This window comes from Bradysia coprophila, assembly GCF_014529535.1.
Source record: "Bradysia coprophila strain Holo2 chromosome X unlocalized genomic scaffold, BU_Bcop_v1 contig_173, whole genome shotgun sequence".
In the NCBI taxonomy this organism is placed as follows: Eukaryota; Metazoa; Arthropoda; class Insecta; order Diptera; family Sciaridae; genus Bradysia; species Bradysia coprophila.
In genome coordinates this window covers 5,589,980-5,614,351 of record NW_023503302.1, presented here as the reverse complement: position 1 = coordinate 5,614,351, position 24,372 = coordinate 5,589,980, and the positions used below count along the sequence as shown (strand labels likewise).

General features: G+C 33.8%; 1 protein-coding gene across 1 annotated transcript in view; it reads left to right on the top strand.

Moving 5' to 3' along the window:
- The first annotated feature begins 19,502 nt into the window (after positions 1 to 19,502).
- The window catches only part of LOC119068041 (probable G-protein coupled receptor No18), a 102,378-nt gene continuing 97,508 nt past the window's right edge, over positions 19,503 to 24,372 (top strand). The window contains exon 1 of the mRNA XM_037171406.1: positions 19,503 to 19,675. The gene's annotated coding sequence lies outside the window, so the exon portion shown is untranslated. The remainder of the gene's footprint in view (positions 19,676 to 24,372) is intronic.

The following is a 24,372-nucleotide window of genomic DNA, read 5'->3' as shown; positions in this document are numbered from 1 at the left end:
TAAATTAACACACACCTGTGTCTTATTGCTATGTCTGGTCGGCCCATTACTCAAAACGTCGCGAGACAAATTGTGAGGTAAGTGAAATGGAGGGCATCACGTAACCTAGATTATGCTAAATTTCTTCATATTTCGTGGATTTTATTGGAATTTGTGAAATTGTGAATAGTTATGTGTTTACCGAGGGAAGAAAATATGAAATTCCAATAATCGAGTTGGTATTTCCTATTTTCTTCCAGGAGTGAACACAGCGTGTGAGTTATACTTATTCACTGCTACCAGTCACTTCTACTTTGAGATCAAACGCCTTATTTAGGGCATGTTGCCCGTTCATCGTCTGATTGTATTGTCATATTAGTGCCTATAATAAAATGAAAGAAAAATAAAATGATCGAGTCTGATTTTTGACAATTGAAATTCAATTTTTAAAAACCAGACTCGATCATTTTATTTTGCTTTTACCTTATCACGGTATTTATAGGCCGATTCAGTCAAGGTAAATATAGTGAGGAGGTAATGCCACTCAGACGCACGGCCTACCACATAAGTTCGATGCCAATGATATCTTTTTTTAAAATGGTTGACTACGATTTACTTGTATTTCACAAAAATATTTTCACTATCTCACAATAGATTGCCCGACTTTCTATTCCATTTTTTGCTTTCAACGAAGGGATGAGATGGCGTTTGTATTGAACTTTCGTGCCACTGCACATCTGATTCGGTTAAATATGGCATTACCTCCTGACTATATTTACCTAGGTAGAAAATAGGCATTTGCTGCTTCTAACTGTCATCAGACGAAGCGGCAACAAAACACCATTTTTCCTGGCATTTTGTGTGGAGAAAATAAGGTTAATCCCAACACACGGATTAAAAATATTTTCCAACTAAAGTCACTACATTTTCATGGAAAATGCTGACAATATTCACATCGTCCAACAGTTATTTGCTCACCGAGGCCTCGCGAGGGGTGAAAATAGAAAATTGTAATACGATTTTCACATAATTGTCGAAATCATTAAACTCAACTCAATTTAAATTTGCATGTGGTAACCACATTGTGGTTAGTATTCTACAGTTTTAATTGTTCCACATCGTTCTAAGGTCCCTGACCGTGATTTGTGGTATTGTGACAATTTTTAACTTTGTACGTCGTTTTCTTGAAATCCTTTGACATCCAGGAGTAATGGTTAACTTTATTATGAAGATTGAACATTTGGCTTCGCAATTAATCAAAAATTAATCGATATTTAAAGAATTTCTTTAACTAAGTTTAATTTTTTAAATTGGATCGAGATGTGCGTTATGGTGTCCGTGATTTGTGGTATTTTATATGAAATTCAATAGAGACCGATATTTGGAGGTATCTAAAGCGTCATACAAATTATACCGCAAATCAAGATCCAACATAACCGTGATTTGCGGTATATTTTATTTTACATGTAAATTTGCATAAGCAAATCACGATCAGGTTTTCGCATCCGCACATCATGGTCAGGGACCTTACTTGTTGTCAACAAAAGAAGCGTAAAGAGTGTCATTTCACTCACACGTACGTGTGTGATTGAAGAAAAGTAAAGACAAACTCTACTCCTATGTGGTGGAATACGTGTGAAGAAATAACACGAAAGAAACAAACGAAACCCACCAAAATTGTATTCTTATGATGATATCAGTTTAATTCAAAATTTGACAGTATTTTTTTCGGCCCTACCGGCATTTATTCTTGTTTCATAAGTAATAGTGACGGCATACAGAATTTTCATGGAAATAAAATTCAATTGCGGCAATTGCATGTTCATGAATTACAAAAATGTCGTGACAACGGTAAATAATGTTTTAATTAGAGAAACAACTTTCATGTGAGCGGAGTGATTAACTTAATTTTCTCCGCTCAAAAGGACAAAAATAAATGGCGTCTGGTAGACGTTTCGTCCGATGACAATTCAGTCGATAAAATTTCTACTGTCTTAGCACTTTCTCTCCCGTGTACTTTTCATGTTTGAAGCACGTCTTTCGACGCCCTCAGCATGTAAAATCCATTACATAACTCGGGATAAAAGTTGAAAAGAATCATTTTCGTGTGACCTCGGCAAAATCAGCAAAATTCACACTACTTTTCATCTTTTTATCCTTAGTCATGTAAAATACTATTTTGTCACCTGAACTTTCACTGTGTTTTTGTTTTCCAAAATGTTTTAACGAATTGGTGTTTTCGTTTTGTGCAGAAAAACGGTTCATCACACTATAGTACACACGAAAATAGTTGTGCTCATCTCGGAAAAAAAATCCAACTCGAACGATTTGTTGAAATTTACTAATATATCCCGTCGGTGTACAAATAACTATTTAGCAAAACGGTAACTAGCCGATTTCGTTGGAAAAAAATATTCAATTCAAAGTTTCGAATATACCACAAGTACTTATAGAGAATTTAGAGTACCGTATGTGAGATTATGATGAAAAAAGAAAAAAATTAAACGACTGGACAAGATATGGGAACAGTGGGAGGACTGATATAATCTAATTGTTGCTGTTATTTTTACTTGGAAATTTTTTGTTACTATTTTCAGAATCTTTTTTTCATGTTTTTTGTTAATATTTAGTTTAAAATGCTAGGCATGACTCAATCCACGTATTTAATTCATGCCATATTTAGGTAGAGAAATTAGCTCCTCTTTCCAACGACATAATTTCACTGGAATAATGTATCAATTTTCGTGCTACTTTTTCATTAGAACTTTGGAGAATTTTAACAAACTTAGCAAATCAATTTTATAAAAATAGGCGCTAGTGAAATATGTAAAAACTAATCTCTCAGAAACGGCCAATCATTTGTTATTGACAGCAACGACCAAAATCAGCGATGAACTTATCTAAATTGGTCTTGTTAAAAGGCTAAATTTGACTAGAATCTGGGCGAATTGCTGAATTTTCTCAGAATTGGCCACAAACAAATCATTTTTATTGAAAGCTAATTAATTTTAGCGTCCACGGTTCTTACAATATGCAAAAAAAAATCCCCAAACATCAACAAAATATTTTACTGTGATTGTAAATTACGACTTTAGTCATTTGGTACATTTATTAATATTCGGAAAAGTTTTGTTCAAAATGTTCAATAACTCGAAAAAATGGTTTGATAAATTTTGGATGAATTTTGGTTGGGTAGTGTATCACTCGTCTTTAACCGGCAAACGTATCATCGAATTATACAAGTAAGTTTGCAAATTTATGCTTATTGCCTCTATTCCTCTGATTTACATTGATCACTGACGCTCGTCTTGGATGTATCGCTATTTAAACAGTATCGAAATGAACCAAGACCCTAACACTCAACATTCGAATGAGCGATAAGACGCGTGAACCGTAAGAAAATATAATTTTCCGGCAATTTGCGTTGGATATTCTAAAATGTGTTTCAAAGGACCTACTCAAATTCAATCCTAGTTCAATCTAAAATCTAACGAGAAACATGGGTGAATTGCTTTCTTTTCGAGGAGACCCACTATGAACGTTCTCGTTTTGTATATAAAATATACGTACACCCCGTAAACGTACATTTTAATGTGGGAAGTATTAAATTTATGTGCGGTAGGACTATTATCAACATATCTGTTTTGGGACTGATTTCCCATTCCTTCTAAAACGTGTGCGGACGGTGTATGCATGCATATAGGACATGCAATTCGAGCATGTTACAAGGGTGGATGTGATTAAATGAGAGTTTTCAATTTCATTTTTTTTACACAAAATTATATTACACACTCCGTCGCTTCTTAATTCTTTTTATTTCATTAAATGGGATATGAAAAAGTCAGAGAGGATTGGAATAGGTTTTGAGATACAGCTGAAAACTAACATATGTGGTAGCATAGATTCACCTGTTGTTTTTCGTTAGCTTTTGTTATTGTTGGAATGACAGTCAAATAAGACAAAAGTGTGATAAATGCTTCATGTGAGGGCTTCGAAAATTGTATCAGATGCATTAGTTTCTGCAGTGGATCCGTTTTACGCTGATGCTGCGTAATTTACGCCGCGTAGTTACGCGGTAGTTTTGATTTGCAACGTTTTAAATGTTTTTATTGTCCGTCTCTTGCGAAAGTTGACCATTGTATGAAGAATATTTTCGGTTCATTTTACGTGATTTCGTTTGTGATAATAAACTTTCGCTTGTAGCAGGCACTAAACCAGAATTGGATGCTGCAGCATAATAAATTAACTAATTCGATAACAATCCAGTTTTAGCAACTTACTTCGGTAATTGTTTTTCGACAGGTGTAGTGGTAAACGTTCGGCCCTCTACGATAATATGACAATTTAGCATATACACCTCCGATCGTACTGAACATTTTGAATAAGAGTTTTATTCTTCACATTCTTATCATAAGATACAACGAATGATCTTAATCGAGGAGACGATAATACGACTTACATATTCTAACAGTAAATTTGGAAGAGCTATAGCACTGCTTCGCTTAGCAGAGCTGTGGAAGAACAAAAAAATCACCACATATCCTCCTACATTTTATAGCTCATATTGCACCTCTGTACCAAATCGCATCTAACACTGCCATCGTATTCCAAATTTTTTATTTCAATTATTTCTCTAACTTCTCGAAAATGTGAAATTTTTATTACGGAAACTCCATGTCACAGTACATCTATACAAATACCTGAAATGATTTATATCCGAGATTTTTCTCTGTGTGTAACTCTCGTCACAGTCGACTCATATATACATGTATGCAATTAAGTTGAGAACGTGACACCGACTCATCAGTCATGATAAAACCGAGTTTATCTTCTCATCCTACAGCTTTTGCTTCATCAATCTCCACAATTATGTGAAATTTATCCGAGAAGCTCCAGACATGGTGTTCGTTGCAACTTTATTATACGAAACAGTGACGCATTTTTTTATATTATTTATCATTCATGATACCTACGCTCTGGATTTACTGTTACGTTAATGTCGCCACCTCGTTTTGAATAAAAAGTACCATAGATTTGAAATAACAGTCAAAAGGTGGTTTTTGTAGAATCGCATGTGGACAGTGGATACATAATAAAAACAACGGGAAATCTTAGAATCATAACACTTACCGCTCCCATTTCACTGCCGCCGCTCTCGCTACTGCAATGTGATCCATCTACGATATTTACCTCAAGTACTTCATCATTGGAAAACTGACACCTCGTAACTTCAATATAATTAATCTACGATTTCGGAAATCGGTTAAGAATTAGTCTAACTATCGTGTGACGTGACAAGCCTCAGACGCTTTTTGTATTTAACGTTTTTGTCTATGTAGAACATTCGTTAAGGACATTTTAAGTAATTTTTATGTCGTAAGACCCTGACTTTCCGTCGAAGTAATTAAAAGGAAAATGTTCGAAAAAACGTCGAGTCTGAAAACTTTATGGCTCGTATCTCGCTATTTCCGTATGCTGTTATTGGGAGCACTCGTAGTTCCAAGTAAGTTTTCGGAAACATTTATCTCTATGAGATTTCACATTAATTAGTGTCACTATAGTTTCGTTTCGATGGCCCCTCCGGCAATATTAAATCGACAAAGAAGAAGTGGAAATTAAATTGAAAAATCGTTTTTATTTGTGCGTCATACGTAAACTTTTATTTTTGCTGTAGGAAAAACTTCGATTTTATGCTCATTCATTAAAGAATTGAATGTGACACTTCAGTGGTCGTCGATTAGATGTCTTAAGCACAGAGAGTCGAAAATATTTTTTTATTTAAATTGAACAACAATAAGTGTAATTCGAAAACGATGTAAATCATAGACGACAAAGGGAAAATCTGCCAAATTTTTTCCCAGAAAATTAGTAGTCCAACATACACTATAACCGAATTATAAAACATCAATTTCTGCAATCAATTTTAATATATTGTCTGAATGGAAATTGATTATAATTTCACTGAACAAACTTAATGGAGTTTGATTAACAAAGTTCGACGAAATGTGAACGGTATTACCATAATTTTAGTCATTTTAGTTCGAAAAACAGAATGTTGGGTGTACACAAAGAAAATTTTTGAAAAAAAATATTTAACACCGAGTTGCAACCAATGCTCCTCTAAAACAGCCAACGAAAGTTTTCATTTCGCCTTTGAGTTGAGAAAATTGTTTAAAATCCATTCTATCGTGTCTTTAATAATATTTATCCCGTGCTTATTCAGTGAGACAAACATTGCATTTTGTTGTCTATACATCGATCAATCTGTTAATTGTGTACCTATCAATACTACTCGTTGTCATCGACCCATAGTAAAGAATTCTTGATGTTTTTGACTCTTACTTCGGGAGTACGATTTATGAGAGCCACGAATGAGACTGTCTGCAATTCAGACTAGTATAATATAGGAACTTAAATTCATGAATTCACATTGTTGCGACTGATACCCTCTATTGTTATACAAACACTTATTTTAACGGTCTACAGTCGGAGAGTCAGTATTGAATCTCGTATTGAATCCGTAACTTGTTCGGTTCTAAATATTTTCTGATTCCATATATGAGGCCATATATGGATACCTCTCTTGGACGATTGTAGGCACTTTTCTGCTAGTAGTCATTTTCTCCTCTGTTCTCTAAAACTTCGAAAATTCCAACATTCGTCCCCGAAGCATGTAATAGTTATTTACATAGCTAGGAAAAAGTGACCCGAGCCGAGGTCAAGGTTGCATACATACTCGCCAAAAAAAAACAACTTCCACGAGTTAGGTACAAAATTTTTCATGCCGAGGTTCAACCTCGGAGGTTGGCAAATGATTTATATTCTTTAGCGGGCGAAAGTAGCTTTTTTCCTCCCAAGACATGAAAAGATCATTATCCACACACCAGACCGATTCCGTCACAACTCCAAACTTTTTCGCGGTGTACGTACATTTGCTTGCATGCACGTATATAATGTGGGATATAATGGATGAGTGTCATGTACATTTGAGCAATTATTTTGAACACATTTTCGTCTTCTTGAAACGATTACTATTAAACCTGGAGCCCTGTTTCATAAGTCAAAATTTGATAAAAAAATTTAATATTTTTGCTCGAAGAACACATAACAAGTAATGCGTAAATCACACAGGGTTTTGGGGAGAAAACAGAATATTTCAATTTAAAACGTAATCCTTGTTTCCCTGAAACATTATTTTAAATGACAAAAAAATATATATATATATTCACCTAAGACTTACACATTTTACTGTTACCTGTTATACCTCAGACAAATGAACAAATCAAACATTTTCATTCAAATTCTCTTATGTGTTTTATTTGACGGTAAGTTTGGAACGTTCCTTTTTCCTTTCCTTTTTTTCCCGAAAAAAGTAGACGAAATATACAAGCTTGCGAAATACATTATTAACCGAATTCAATTTTCTTCTATTTTTTATTTTTTGTTCTTGTTATACGTAGAATTGAATAAAAATAGAAATATTTTAGCTTTCGAGAATTGTCGTTCGATTTATGTTTTTTTATATCAAATAAATATTTCAACATTTCGCATTGAGTTGTCGTTCTGCATGAGCTTAAAGATGAATTTGAGTGCTGGCATTTTAATGCAGCTCCATATTTTGTGAGACTATAACCAAAATTTAGAGTTTGGGTAACAGCCACATATTTGTACTTAACTTTATATATGCACGCCGCAAGTGCACCACAAAATTTGAATTTTGAATGAAGGAACTGATGAACAAATGAACAGAGCAATAAATGTCAATGCTGTGCTAAAGAGAACTTCAAGTCGCTTGTTTAAGTATGTCTGTGTCTCGACAACCCGCGGCAATACCACTAGTTACTAGTAACAATCACATTGTCCAAGTGTAACATATTTTGCTTTCATTCTGCGAAAATCTATTTTTACTCTAATTTCATTGGGCAATGACGAACTCTATTGCTCTTTTAAGCAAACATGACGGCAGATTGCTTCTTGTGTGTTTGAAGTAAAGTTTGATATTTGTATGAATTTGTTAGTTTTCTTAAACTAGTTTAACGGAACCGATATCGAGCACCCATCAGGTACGAGTAGTGAAAGAGAGGTCCAAGTGATGCCGGTGAATGCGTAAGGCGGAAAACATACGAGAAATTTTGCATTGATTAGATCGGCAATTATGCTGCGTTTTCCATTGTTAAGACTGTGGTGAATATCGAACGCAAAGTTGCTTGTGTAAGAGTAGTTAACACTAGTATAACTGAAGAGTACAACTCTTTTTCGCAGGCGTTTTTATTAAGAAAACGCCAAAATGTATACTATCTCATATGGTTGGTGTAAAATATGTTTGCGACTCCAGTTGTACTAGTGTTAACTACTGTAAGATAAAGGGAATTGTCACCAGTGCCGTTACCTATCCGTCTGACGATTGTTTTAGACCAATTTCATTAGAAGGAGGATCATATAGGAAAATGCAGTATGGAAATTAAAGTTCAAATTGTCAGCGCGTTGTCTTTTTTTAGAACCAACTTCAGTGCTGTGACAGAGAGGCACATATTCATACAAAATCCTTCAAAATTTTACGAAAGGAAAACCTCAAATTCATCGAAAATCTTCAATAAAATCCACAAAATCATAGAAAATCTTTTAAACAAGAGAATCAAATAAAGAGAAGAAAATCCTGCTATTTTCATATGAAAACTATAAGTTGACTCTCCATGTACTTATATGGATAAATCAGTAATGAATTCCACGTAACCTTCAATTAAAAGTGAAAATCACAGTCTCAGGATCAGTTCTATGGCTATGAGCGGTCGTCGCGATTTCTTAAGTCGTAAGGTCACATTTTTTGATTTTTGTATCCACAAAATGTATTTTTGTGCTTGAAGACTGGAATTCGATGGATTTCGACACGCATTCTACGATCGAAAAGTTCAATTTTTCTGTACTTCTCAGAGAGAAGTATTTACGGCCAAGAAAGTACTTTCTCGGACGCTCTCTCCGGCCGAAAATGAATTTTCATATATATTTTTCCGACCGCGATCATACGTTGTGTGCATACTTTGTTGTTGAAATGGCTGTAGAGTGATTTCTATGTTAATGGTGTTGTGGTTTCGCTTCATTTCAGTTTTCAAGCACAAAAATCGTTGTTTGTAACTCGTGATGAATGCTGAATTTTTCGGTACTAGTCGTAAGCTTGTCCTAACGAGGCGGAGCCGAACATCATCACTCGTAACAAAATGTACTATTTCATACCTAGGACGCGAAAGGTCGAATATGAAAAATACAATTCGTACCACGGACTAGAAGTCTTTTTTTAGCGTATTCGATTCCAGAACTCGCCTTCGAGTCGTTGTGGAACCTCTCACGCGCTAAAAAAGACTTTTAGACCTAGGTACGAAATGTTCTATTTTTCAACGACTTTAGTAAATTCCGATCGCCTGGATCGTTTCTTAGACTTTGAAGTACTAGATTTTACATTTACTTAGACAAAGAACACACATGACGCATCACATTCACCAAATCTATTACTGCGAAGTCAATGCATAATATAATTTAAATGTTGTGCATTGATTGCCAGTTGAAGAGAGATACATCAAAACTAATCGAACCGTAAAAAATTTCTACAATAATTTTTTTTTGCTTCAAACTTGAAGGGTTTGTTTCTCGATTGTGCAATTCATTTTTTGTTAAGAATTTCGATTATACGCAACCAACAAGATAATAGAATTTCTGAGAAAGACGAAGTACGGAAATCCCGTTCGTTTGGCTCTCTGAAGAAATATGAAATATTCGAGGAATTCTTTTTCTGACTTTAACATAATTTTCCAAAACATAAGAAAAATACACAAAGAGATAGAAAATTTTATTAGTTCTATAAGTTTTCTATTCTTTCACATTAATGCTCCTGTAAGTGCTACTAGTAAATTTTTATATCAAATCATACCGTCAATAAAAGATGTTGAATATTGGATTAACTGTGAAAGTACCTTAATTCAACGGTCCCAGTCAGATACTCGGAAAATGTTAGCTTGAGCAAAATTCTGAAATGGCCTATGTATCAGCCCGATTTTAATTTAAAAAATATTTTTACGGACTAATACACGATGCGTCGAAAAAAATCTTTTGTTTTTATTTAATCTTAAGATTATTTTTGCACCTGCCCGTTGACAAATGTTACCGAAACTATTCTATCGTTGATGTTACTTCGGTCTGAATGTGGATTTTAGTGGATTTTGTGGGTTGACAATATGTGGTATCTAAGTAAAGGGAAGCATAGTTTAGCGATTGTTTAGCGACTGTGACGAGAAAAATTTAGATTGTTAGTAAATTTCGGAAAATGCGCAGTACACAGGAATTTAATTAAAATAATTAATTACCGAATCGAAAATCCAACCCATAATAATGTTAATAACCTCACCTTGAACATAACCGTAATCAGTTTTAAATTGTCTATAATGGTGTGCGCTAAAATTTATTTATGGATGAACACATTTGTATTTATTTACGTACCTGCTCGTACAAAAATCCTATGCGAATGTATATCTAAACATGTTCGGCAATATATAAGCGTATTAAGGATAACATATTAAAAATTGAAAATATTATGGCAATCCATATTCCCGGTGATACTAATCATTATTCCCGTTGATAGACTCGACCAATTTGTATTAATATGTTTTTAGCACTAGCCTCAGTCTAGAATCACATTTAAAATTATTTTCACTTTGTTTAGCGTTCCATTAGCCATACCGATTGGTTGAAATCTGTCATGTAATCGTGTTTGCCAATAGAAATCATTACCGGAGGCGTAAAATGTAGAATTGCGCGACAACACTAACAACGTTGTTTTTTTATGGTATTTTATGGCTATGCAGTAATTTATGTGAGGTGAGGATTCATGTTACCATTCACGAAAGTTATTGTGAGCGCGAAAAAAGAAATTTTTGGCAATGTTCAGATAAAGCAAATTTTACACTTGCGTGACTCTTATAATTAAAATATTGTATGGAAGTTAAGCCATGTATTAAATTTTAAATTTACGCGAAATACCAAAAATACCGACACCACCAACAAATAAGATTCAACCGATTTTTTTTGGTTGGTTCAAAAGTTTATCGAAAATATATTACTCTGTTATTCGATCGGAAATAGGCTTCGTTTGGATGTTACGTACACGTACGATACCTTATCGCTTGAACTTATATTTATGTTCATTCTTTCATTTATTTAGCCTCAGAAAAGATACAGTTAACCAATTCAATGGCCAATAACATGGCACATAAAATCCCGGATTATGGCAACGAAACGTAGTTGTTTGGGTTTTGATGGCTTTTAAAAAAGCGCGATGGCATTTCCTTTCAATCCTATTTCGTCATGTATTTTTTCTACGCTTATCCATTCTCCGTTGTATTACATTATGTTTGACCGGACCGTCAAACTGATAACTGGACCACAAGCGAAACCCAACCTGTTTTCCAGTGTTTAAAGAAAACCACTAATCCGAAGAAGAACCGAACTTTTTTTTCTGTAAAACCTAGAGGTGTGCGGGCGGCTCGAAGTACCACTGACCAAGCCAGCCCAATCCGTTCAGTGTTCAGTACATTTTTTACTTTTTCAGGTCGGGTTTGTTTTTCAAAATGTCAATTTTCAATGGGCTGCGTTTTCAAAAGACCTTGGCCCGCACACCTCTACCAATTCTGGACGTTCACATCTCGTTACATGGGTTTATTATGTTGTAAACCACTAAAATATACGACGTGATTCTTCCGACACGTTAACAAGTAAGCATGGATGCACTATTATACACGAGGAAATTGTTCTTTTATTATTTTAACTACGCGACAATAACTAAACTTCAATAATAATCATTTCCTTGTCGTTTACGTGTAGGATTTAATTGAAAACGACTTGTGACTTTTCATTCTGCAAACGTTACGGTTTTCCTATTACTTTCTACCGTTTGCACAAAGAACATTAACAAGTTGAATTTCTTAATACACTGTGTACACTGTGTAGGTATGTTGGAAGCAATAAACTTAGTCTCCAGTTCGCACAAATTATTTCCGAAAATAAAATACAATATTTACCGCAACTGATGTGGTTGGTGGGTATAATATGTACGATTAGGTCGTTGTGAAGTTGCACAGCATAACTTCCTCTTCAAAAACTACATCTTACTATACAGTATTTATTCAGCCATGAAAGTAGACTTCAAGCCAGACTCATTGTTATGTACGACGCGACGCAGGGTACCTTTTTGTAAAATTTATGAAAAATTTAAAAAAAAAATGAATATTTTTTCCCTCATTTTTTCAGAAATTATTCTTATCAATTTTTAAAAATTCCTAAAGTTAAGAATTGAAAATTTGCAAGAATTTTCAGAACTTTTAAGAAAGAATTGAACTTTCAAAATTTCTTAAACCTCTTAAAAAAACTTTGTAAAAATCCCATTAACTATTAATTAAGCTTTGATACGACTTGTATTTTTTAGTAATGATCAATTGCCCAGACACATAGAGAATAATCTTGGATTAGATCAAAATCTTCACATATTTCTGACTCGGCTTCTTCACCGAAAGGAGTGCTTTCCATGTAAAATGGTGTTCGTCACATATTCTCATTATCAATATTCGACAAACACGATTTTCATTCGTTTATCAACAATCGAAACTTGATAATTTCTGATCGATAAAACATTAGATTGATATTGATTTGTTAAAAATATCGGTAATCGATTGTCGGCGAATAATTGATACTTTATCCTATGATCCTAGACGAGGTGACGAATTCGGAGAATTTCGTATGCTTTCGGCTTCTTGTGACTTCTTTATTCAATACATGATTACATACTATAAAGCTTCTGTCTGTGAGATCAGGGTTCAAGGGATTAACTGTTATCTTTTCATCCAAAGGTCACAATATCAACAACAAACCACTCAGTTTTCGCTTAACAATTTCTTTTAATAATGCAAAAATCCAATTCACTAACAACATCGAAATAAGTTACTCAAATGAATAATTTTACTTTGCCAAAAATAATTTTTACGATTTCACTTTACCAAAGTATATTTTTTACTGGTCTCTTGAAGAGACCGACTCTTTCGAGTCCCAACTGCAACTGGCACAGATAAATTTTCCGCGAGCGTTGCATTTTAGTCGCGAATTACTTTATATGCGCTATGCGATAGGTATCCGTTAAAATCGTTAAAATGAACCACTTTTTACACTGAAATGAAAATTGGGAAAATGTGATTTATATCACATATCACATATCGCCTAGATCATAATTGAAAATGTCATTGGTGATTGTGATGAGTGACGTGATTGTCTACAATAAGTTTAGTCCCAAGTTGCCATGACACAACTCAAAACGAAATTTTTAAATTTTCTAAAAATTTATAGTGACGATCGAAACCTCCCGAAGATTTAGATACTAATTCGATATTTCTCTCTAAGAGCGACAAACGAGTGCCTGCCGTTAATTTTGAACATCCCCTTTAACGTTTGTTATTTTGATAATTCAAAAAAGCAATTGCCAGTTAGCAATATTGAAGAAGCAAAACTAACATATTGTGGTTTCGTACTTGGTTGTTAAAACCCGCTCGTTGAAGTACCAGCTGAACAACAGCTGAAATATTAAAGAGAACATTAACTGTGTTACTTGCATACCAAAACTCTTCTCTTTTTTCTCAATTATAATCCTTTCGTTACATACTATGAATGTATCCGAGCACAGGAAAAGTTTGCTATAGCGTTAGTGTATGCGGTTCAGTAATTTACTTGAGAAGAAAATGAAATATAGATTATTATGTGTGCGGTGGAAAAGAGTTTCGTTTTAAGCGCGGGGCAAGTAACTCCAAAAATTCGTTTGACACAAGACTTCAGAATTTTGTCTTCCGCACCAAAAGTTTGGATCTTTCGGCAAATGCTGCGACATTTTTGAAAATCTTTTGAAACTTTCCCCAAGTAATAATGAAGATTCAAAATGTGGTATTACAAGTATAATAACACAACACTGTCAAGGCACTTTGCGCCTAACTGACTGACTAGCGGACTAGGCATATAAAACATATAAAGTGCATCAGATATTAGTCGTTAATTATACTTCCGCAATAAGTTAGACTCAGATATTATATACAAAGAATAAAGAGGTCGTACATAGGTAAGGTGATATATGTCAATTCTTCTGTGTACAATTCTTTTGACGGCACCAAACTACCCAAATTATGAAGCTTGGATGTGTCTACAGACGACACTTTTATGCTATATATTGGACAAAAAATCTCACGCGAAATTGTCCCCATTTGGGATTTAAACCAGCGGTATTCGTGGTGGAAGGCTAGTTAAACCAGCGGCATTCGTGGTGGAAGGCTAGTTAAACCAGGGGCATTCGTGGTGGAAGGCTAGTTAAACCAGCGGCATTCGTGGTGGAAGGCTAGTTAAACCAGCGGCACTCGTGGTGGAAGGCTAGTACGTTAGCACTGAGCCAAGCTGGCCGTAAAATGTGGCCACGCCTCGTCTATTTGCACAGTCTATACTCAATAATAATATGGAGCTTCAAAGAGGGAGTAATCCATAGACTTATTGTTGAAAAATAGCCTGATCGTTTTTCAAAATATCTGCCACCTCGCTAGTGCAACTGTCTCTAGATTTCTTCATATGAGGAAAAGTCATACAAACTTACAATCTACTAGAGATGACATACGATATTCAAGGATGTACCCCTCGATTCTTTTTTGATAAAATATTTCGTTGGTAACGTATCGCAAAGCTTTTTTCTATTGATTTTAGATCAACAGTCGAGGAAAAAAATTTTATCCGAAATAAATTTGTTGTTGTTGAAATTAATCCCATAAATCTTTCTTTTTTCTTGTTATTTCTATAAACATCACTGTTGTTTAAATATTTCAATTTATTTTACACTTTTGTCATTTTTTTTCGTATGATTTGTCATTCTGTTTGTAATAACCATTAATCGGAGAACGGGGAAAACATAGTAAATGGAACATTGCCTTTTTTGCTCACATCTCGGAAACTCTTTTGTGTGCTACATCATTCATATTTTGTTTTCAATTTCAAAGGATTTTTTTTATCCTCATTATGCGAAAATAAAAAGCTCTGCATTTCTTCCCACTTTTTTTTTCTTCATAACAAGCAAACTAAAGTTGCTGCTTTCGTTGTAGGCTATTTTTCATAAAAATTGTCTGTGAATTCCCAAAAGTTCAAATTTCCTAAAAATATCTAGTAGCTTATCAGGCCCATAGATTTTGTCATTAATCCTACCCTTCAACACTGTCACACTTAAAACGTTTCCTCACCAAAAACTTCTATCTTTATCTGCAGTTATCTAAGCTCTTGAATCCATAAACGACATTCCACCGGATTTGCACAAGTCAGACATCTATCGGATACAGTGTAGAATACTGTTCATAAAGTTCAATGAGCGTACAAATTCAGCCAAATTAAATGGAAAACCATGATGTAAGTTGTTAAGTACATTTTTAGCTCCAAGCATGATGTATATATAGCGAGTTGGAATTAGTGCAGGAGAAGGCAGTAGAAAGTTGCATGAAGCCATCCATATTAACAAGAACAAACTTCAAAATTGACTTAATATTTATTAACGTATACTATCCGCCAAGTGAACATATATCCTCACTGAGTCTATTCTAACTCAAACGGATCACAAATGAAGACATAGTCGAACACAATAATAAAATAACTCACGAGTTTACAAAAATATGCAAACATGCAGAAAAAATGAAGAAGAAAGCTGACGTCATTGATGAATGGCCCCATTGTTAAAACGGAGGAACAATAAAATCGGTTTACTGGATCATGAGTTAGAGGCCTCAGAGTAAGCGTAAATCGTGCTAATTGTTTTATGCTTTATGTTATTTTTTTCCAGCTTCTTCTGGAATTATTGAAGTGGTATATTGGTTCCCTGAGTAGCACCACTCCTTCACCGTTGTAGAACTTTGACATTTTCAAGGGTTTTCTTTGGGTTCTCTCTCTTGTGGACATTTTCGATTATTGAAGTGGTAGTGTCTTGGTTCCCGAGATTCCAGCACCCAAAATGGTCCACTATCTTCCTAGTTCTAGAACTCGAGGGGTTTAAAGGATTTGCGAGTTTTTTTTTGGTTCCCTTCTGTACTTTCGTTTTGGGATCGTTGCAATATGTTGGTTCCCAAGATTCCATAAAAAATTTATGGCCGTAATTGGTTTTTGACTAGGTTTTGTTTTGTACGAAAGGTACTGCGTACTGGCTATTGGAGCTCAAGAGGTACATGGGATCGTACAGAGTCTGCTACGTTCTGCACTGATTTAACGTAGCGTTGAGTTACATATTAATGATATCAAAGTTAGTTGAAATTAATTTTAAGATATAAAAATTAATATAATTGTCTCGGTGAAAAGTGAAAGTTTTATTTATCCATTCCACCGTAGTTTTAAACAACCTTTTCACAACAGTGACTTGTTCTTCTGAACTGATTGATTGTTCAATTTTCCGAGCTGTGGAACATAATAAGAAATGTCTGGATATTATTCAACAATTCAACTCAGTTTAGTTGTGCACCTTTCTTCTCAGCATAATGACTTTAACTTGAAAAATGTCACACAGGATTGATATTTGGAGTCGTGATATCCACGTCACCTCGTTAATCCAATGGTACTTTTGTAACTTTGTGCAATTCCTCTATAGATACAATTTTAAAATTGATTCCATACGAAAGCATTTAGTCTCAAGGACCTATTAAACAATTATTTCGGCAAGTTATGCTGACGCGGCAAGGCATAAGTAAGAACCGGCAACAGTATAGTCATATCGATTTTAACTTTGTGTAACATAGCTGCGTAGACATAGCCTATGATAGGAATCTATGCCAGAATCAACCAGAGAACGTAGATTCATTGCTTAGTAACATTATTACTAGTGACATTGACACCCCCAGACGGGGTTACATCTATAGTTCTAATATTTTCATTTGCCCATGTAAGAAATGTATGGATTCGAAGGGTTCAATTCAACCATCAACAAAAATTGTATTGTCGTTGCTATTATTATCAGAGTTATGCCGATAGGAATGTTTATCATTAAAATTACCTCCCATGAAGACGTTTGCCTGTAAGTTCATTATTGCTGGGTGTCTTATATAACAAAGCAATATAATAAGCGTTTCTTCAAGTAAAGTCGTCAGAACCATCTTCTCACTAAGATCAATGTTATTTCATTCCATTTAAAAACACTTTTCCCGTACCCTTGTTTCTTCGTTTGTTTACGTACTTGGTCTGTGCTAACAGTACCAACAAAAGCGAAGACAATCTTTGAAAATGAAAACTACATGAAATGGCATTGACCGCAATAGCAAGAAATATTTGCCAAGAAGTTTCTTGACGATTTATGAATTCGTAGATAACTACTACCATCTTCTAAACTTAATTTCAAACTATAGTAGCCACAAAAATAGTTCTTATTTTCACATGCGTATTGATACGTTCAAGTCGTTCCATTAGCGCGTATGTTGAGATAAAGATAGTTATTTTCAAAACATAGCATCTAAAGTTTGTGAAATCATTGTGTAAATTGTGAGCCCGAGGCTAAGACGAGGTACACAACACATCGAATGTGTAGAATTTCAGTTTAGGAAAAAGTTAAGAACAAAATTTTATGTACAGAAGGCGGATCCTCATATTTACAAACGTCACTTTTACGCACTATTGGGTAAAAACAATTCGGTTTGGTGTTCGGAGTTTCTTCCTTTGACCGTTCACAAGACAGTAAGCACATCACCATCAGGATGAATATCGAGTCTGTTATTTCTTTTTGATGTAAGATGCTGATGCAAAATATTTCATTGCTCGCCCTGATTCCCTGCGAAAACGATCCACTTCAAGTAGAATTTTTTTTATCGTGTATTGCTTTATGATAAACAACTTTCGCTTGGGGCAGGTAATACATTGGATGTTATGTGGAAACATTGGAATTTGGAAACATTTTTGTGATACTCGAAAACTCCCTAGTGTGTGTTTCAGAAACTTGAATGTTGCTTAGAACACACATATACACTAGTGAGTTTGCTATTGTTACAAAATTGGTAATTCATACAAGGAGATAATTTCGCAGTGTCCAATGTAAATCTACTATTGCTCACCAATGAGATAAAATGGAAAACAACAAGAGCGAACTCGGTCCCGAGTTGATCACGACGGTTTTCACGGGTGTGCTTTGCAAGAAAACTTGTTGTCCACTCTTAAAATTAAAAAACAAAAACAAAAAACAACAACAACAAAAAACAACAACAACAAAAACAACAACAACAACAAAAAACAACAACAACAACAAAAATCAATTTGATAAACAAAAACAGAGATCATGTCGTCAGAGTGAGAGCAAGACTCATTTTATAAATCTCATTTCACTGCTGAATTTTTTAGATGAGTTCCAAACAAATTTTACCAAACCTCAAATGTTTTTCCAATTCTTAAATCACGTATTTTAACGGTTTTTTTATTGAAACAAATTGTATCTGTCTCGAAAAGATCTAGTTAAATTTAAGAGTTTTTGCCTTGTAGAAATGGCTCGTCATCCGCTATCGCCAAACGACGGCGGACGGCAACAATCGTGTATTCTCTAAAAGAATATTTACTTCTCTAGAAGATGATATTGCACGCAACTTGAAGCATCTGCATCTTCTCAAACTTTATTGTAGGCGAAAATTTTTGCGGAAAACTTATATTGCATTTGTATTAATAGATTCAATCAATTCTATTTACTAAACTTGAAATGAATATGTGTGCATATAAGAAGACAACAAACAAAATAAAATAAAAGTAAAAATGCGAGTATCTATTAGGTGTTTCGGTAACACCTCCACATATCCATGCATAGATAACCAATTTTTTTTTTGAATATTCGAAATAAAGCGCCGTCGCAATAATGTACCGCTACTGCTATTAGACCGTTGTAAGGAAAAATGCAGAGAACACTTCAGCAGTGTACCGTCGGTCGTCCTTCTGTGCATAGCAAATGGTATAAAATAAGAGACTTTTTATAGTTTGATGTTTTGTTATTTTGGCAAATATAATACCAAAATATTGTGTTGTGTAACATCTAACATTTTACCGAAATTCTACCACTCCAAATTTTATGCATTATCTATATGCCTGCATTGAGTTGGTATTATCATTTATAACTTATCTGATACAGCGAAATATATAATTTTTCGGTTTGGATTTTAAAAATTCAAAAGTGTTGTGTGTATGTGTCGAACGGTTTTTCTCTATTCATCCAACATTCCATGCAAAATATTTGAATTTGAAGTCTTTTTAACTGACTTTTTTCATGTTTTAATTTTGTAGAATAACAATTTGTTTCGATATATACAGAATTTACAAACATAAAATTCAAAATGATTGTACAATTAACCAAAAATTGAGTAACTGTTATTCACTTGTACGTCAAACTAAAGTAACGTTAAAGTGTTAAATATTTGAGAAAATGTAAAGAAAAAACAACACACAAAGCAGAAACAACACAAACAAACATTTTGCGTATATCATTCTTACTTAAACAATTTCAACACGAAAGAAGTAAAAAAAATCACAAATAAAACATTTTGTTAGAATTGTAACATTCGTGGTAAACCTGAATACTCTGAGTCACAGCTGGATGGTCGGAATAAATAGCAGATTACCTAACATAAATAATGAGCGAGAGGTACGTATCCCCACATATACCTAATAGATATAAGTATATATCTCGAATCGTTCCTATAATCAAAATCAATTTACAACAAACAAAATTTTATTAAATTTTAAATCGCTCCCTAGGTTAAAATATGTTTTGTTTTGATTATTGGTATAACATCTCTCTCTCTCGATAAACAATTCCATTAATATCTGTATCTCTCTGAATAAACAAATTTCAAACAACTAATTGTTATTCACGATATATAGATAATTCTTCATGGCCCGCACTTCTTTTTTTCCTCTTTCATTGCGCGCCATTCTTCCAATTTAACAATCACAACACCTCTTTTCTAATATTAGTTATTACTCAAAATTCTTTTTTTTTTGGTTTTGTTTTCAAAAGAGAATATGGGGAAAATTGAGCAGAAATTTTTTTTTTCTTCATCTTCTTGTATGAAAAACCAATTAAATTCGAATGAAAACTCCCATTAGAATCTATTTCATTTAATTTTCCGTGGAAAAGTATCTGTAGAGATATACACTCCAAATACCTATAGCTATAGCATCCTGTCTGAAAACCGTTGCTTTAGAACATTTTATTATTAATTTGGAGTGTGGCGGTGGAACAAGATTAATTATTTGAATATTCTCAGGTATATGAGAAGATATAAAGATTTAACATCAGGTGTAGATGATATACACAATTTATTATATTGGTACCCGTTGCCTTATATCTCCTGACACCTTATCTAATTTACGTAATCTTTATTATTATTACCAAAGAAAACTTTAAGTTTGTAAATTAACTATACATAATCTGCACACGAATTTATATTATACACAATGATGCTGACATACACAACACCTTCCAGCCACTCCACTCTCTCTTTCTCTATTGTTGCCTATTTTCTTTTTTTTCCTTCACTTGTTTAATATTAAGTTTACCAGATTATGAATATGACAGTAAAGATGTGCGACTGAAAATTAAATGCCAAAAACTTAATATTCTAGGTAAATTTGTTGTTTCGCGCATATTTAATCGAGCGTATAATCATTTTAAATAACATTTTACAACTGGAAGTACAGTCGTTTGTTTTTTGCTGTAACAAAAAAATATGAAACTTTAAACTCAAGCATTTCATCTGCGAACATTATTAATAAAATCAACGCTGAATGGGTACTCCGAAAATAGAACAATTATAATATTATTACAATTTACATGCGAATGAACCATATATACCGTGTTTACTACATTCAAAGCCGAGCCCGTATGCTAGCACTATAGTTTTAAATTTAATTAATATTTTCACTGGAAAAGTGAATGGTACTCACTGAGTACTTAAAAATTGTTTAATCCAATTAACTTGTGAATATTTTAGAACGATCAAATTGTTATTGTTGGGTAGTAATGACTAATCGCCTGCAATCGATACTTTTTGAGGTTTGCAGTAAAGATGAGTTTGCGGACCGAAGTGTTCGGGTAACCGATGCCCGTTCGTGGTCAAAATTGTTCGGGTCCTTCGTTTGGTAGTTGTGTTTTGGAAGTGCAAAAATTTGCAGGCTTCGGACGAAAAAAAATCAAAGGGAAAATTTCGATATTCTTTGCTTCTGGAAACAAACAACACAGTTTTTGAATACCAGAAAGGTTTTTTTTACATCACACAGATATTCGCCTAGTCGGTTGGTCTGTAGAGGCGCCACATTTTTTTATAGTACTTCAATCTCACTGTACTATTTTTTTTGTGTAACAACTTCACAATGGTTCATTCCCATGAAATGTCACAGCAGTGAAGTCTGTTCATGAAAAAATAATTCAGTGACAGCAGTCTTTTTATGAAGAAAAGTACTAAATTGTAATAGATTTTACCCTTAGTTTCTCAAGTACATTTTCCTATCGATATGCGCAGACGAGAGAAATTCATCTAGTACTCAGTTCTCCTGGAGGGCGACAAACATTTTGCAGACCTCAGTTTTGTTCGCCCACTCGCTTCTAGTTTACATACAATTTTTCAGAAATTTAAACGAAAATAAATCGACACAACGAGGTTTAAGAAGAGTTTAAGGAAGAATGAACAACTTTTTAGTTTCTAACTTCTTGTATCTAAGGATTTAGATTGATTTTATTTACGGTAAGAATATCTACGTAGAACGATAACTGTGAGGATATCTGTTACTTCTTTTATTTAAAGAATCAGTAGATGAGTTAAATACCAAATCTTGTACTTCTTATGTTTTATGATATAGAATGTCACTAATATACAGTTTACTTTGCAAGAGATCACTAGGTCATTGTTCATTTATTGCGTTGATGAAAATAACGCATGACTCCATATTCTAGAAGCTCACAATTAGGTGTATGAGTTTGCAATGAGAAGAAAGGACATAATACACTGTTTTTTAGTCCTCTTAATTTTGGAAACAAGTAACCGCATACACTGCTAGAGAAAGAGAAGCTCACTTGTACACATCAATGACGTCACACACTGTCAAAAGGTATATGACATAGTATGACGTCATATCACATTAAGTTGAGGCTTCTGAAATGAATTTCCAATGGAACAATTCAATATTTTAATGAGGTATGTTTGTTGAAAATGTTTTATTTTAATGTCAGCTTTCAATAAAAAAATATGGAGAAAATTTTACTTTTAAATGCAATGTTCCAATTAATATTTTTAATATAATATCCAATTTATTAGCTCACCATATTGATTGGTATTGACACAAAAAATCTAGAGTGACTTTAATTCACCGATTATTAATTGGGACTTAAAAGTTTGGCCTGCCAAGATATTTACGCAAAAAAATGTAAGAATTTCTCATTGATTTAAATCGTCAGCAAATCACAATACAAATGTGAAAACTTCTTTTAGTTCAAGATCATTACAGGGCCTATTTTTGATTTTTTTTTTATTAAATTGAATTCTTACAAAATTCTAAAATAGAATTTAGGAATTTTTGAAGAGTTTTAAGAAACTTTTTAAGAATTTTATTTCAAGAAATCGGACTATGCCAACAATAGGACCACTAATAACGCGTTTATTCCCACAACGACGGAACACATAACTTCTGAACATTATTTCACTCATTAATAGATTATACGTCTTTTTGAAAATCTTTTTGTGAAAAAGAACGAGGCGTACATTACATTATGACTATGAGACGATCGAACATTCGCTTGTTCATTTAGATGCAAAATCTCCAATGAAAGTAATGTTATACCTGTAATGTTCCTGAATATAAAATGTGTTCGTAACATTGTCTTCAATTTATTTTTTTCTTCTTCACTTGATTACATAGAAAATTTCATTTTGTGGAAAGTTTTTCAATTTCGCTGCTGCACTTACATTTTAGTGTTTTTTTTAGAAAATAATTAAGAGTTAGCGCTTTGGCTGATGAAATTTAAAATGCCAGATGCATTTAACTGCACACCATTTTCACAAATTATGTGAAAAAAATATAATGGCAGGTATTCACCGGTAGCGTGATGAATTCATAAGTATTTCATTCGTTGAGTTGCCCTTGAATGATTTAGCAGCTGTAACCCGTTTATTTAGTCAAATTCTTTACTGGAAGATAAATCTACATTTTGAACCATCTGTTTCACCTCACGAAAACTTATATGAATAATTTTTGATGTGAAAGTTCACATCTGTTCAATAGCGTTTGAAACAAAATCAAAATATGGAGCCATGGAACCATGGATTGAAACTTAGAGGAAAAATTTTGTAATTTTATAATTTCGTCAAAGTACAGTCAGAGACACATATACCCGCGGAATTTTGAAAATCGACACATTTTCTGTTTCGTGGTTTACTGTTTTCTTGTGAATTTTGCATGTATTTTGATATGGAGAAATCAGAAACTCAAGTAAGACACAGAAACAGAAAATGTGTCGGTTTTCAAAAATCCACGAGTGTACAATCAAAACTGTTTATTTTTGAAGTTGCTACAGGCTCTCGCGTGGTAGTGGTGAAACCGTTTGAAGACTTATAAGCAGTTTTCATTGTCTGTGTGGATCAGTTGAAGAACAACTGAAGCAAATTTCACTTACTGCAAAATAAATCAAAGTGAATCTAAAATAAATGCAAACATTAAACGGGAACAGGCCCGGCCTGGCTATATACTGGGCGAACGGACATTATGACCTAAACAAATTGTTTATTCTCAACAGTAGTCAGTTTGAAATTGTGGTTAGCAATATCACGGGAACTATATTTCCAGACGTTGTAGCTTTCTCCGATTCCAAATTTTATCAAAAGAAATTACATCTCTGCAATCTTAGATAAACACACGACTATCCTATTCAATCCTAATCACTCACGGAGTGGTCTCGCCAATTTAATTCGCTATAGCAGAACTTAAAAATTGGTGCAAACTTGATTAATAACCAAGATCTCCTGAGTTGAGTTATAACTCAATATTGCACAAAGCACACCCTTATAAGTTTCTAATACTACTGATACAATGAATCTAACGAAAATCGCAAGATTGAACATAAAATTCGTGAAATAAAGGCTTTTTGAAACTCTGTATTGGAAAAACCAAAACATTTTCTCACTTTATTAAATTTCACCGAAAACTCCCAAAACATAATCCAAAAACCACGAAAACCGAAATGAAACCAAACTTTGTCTAAATATCGAAACACAAAACCTCTAGAGACATCATATATCCGATTCCAGTACATTTTGTCCGTGTTTGGTTAAATACAAGAATCAAATG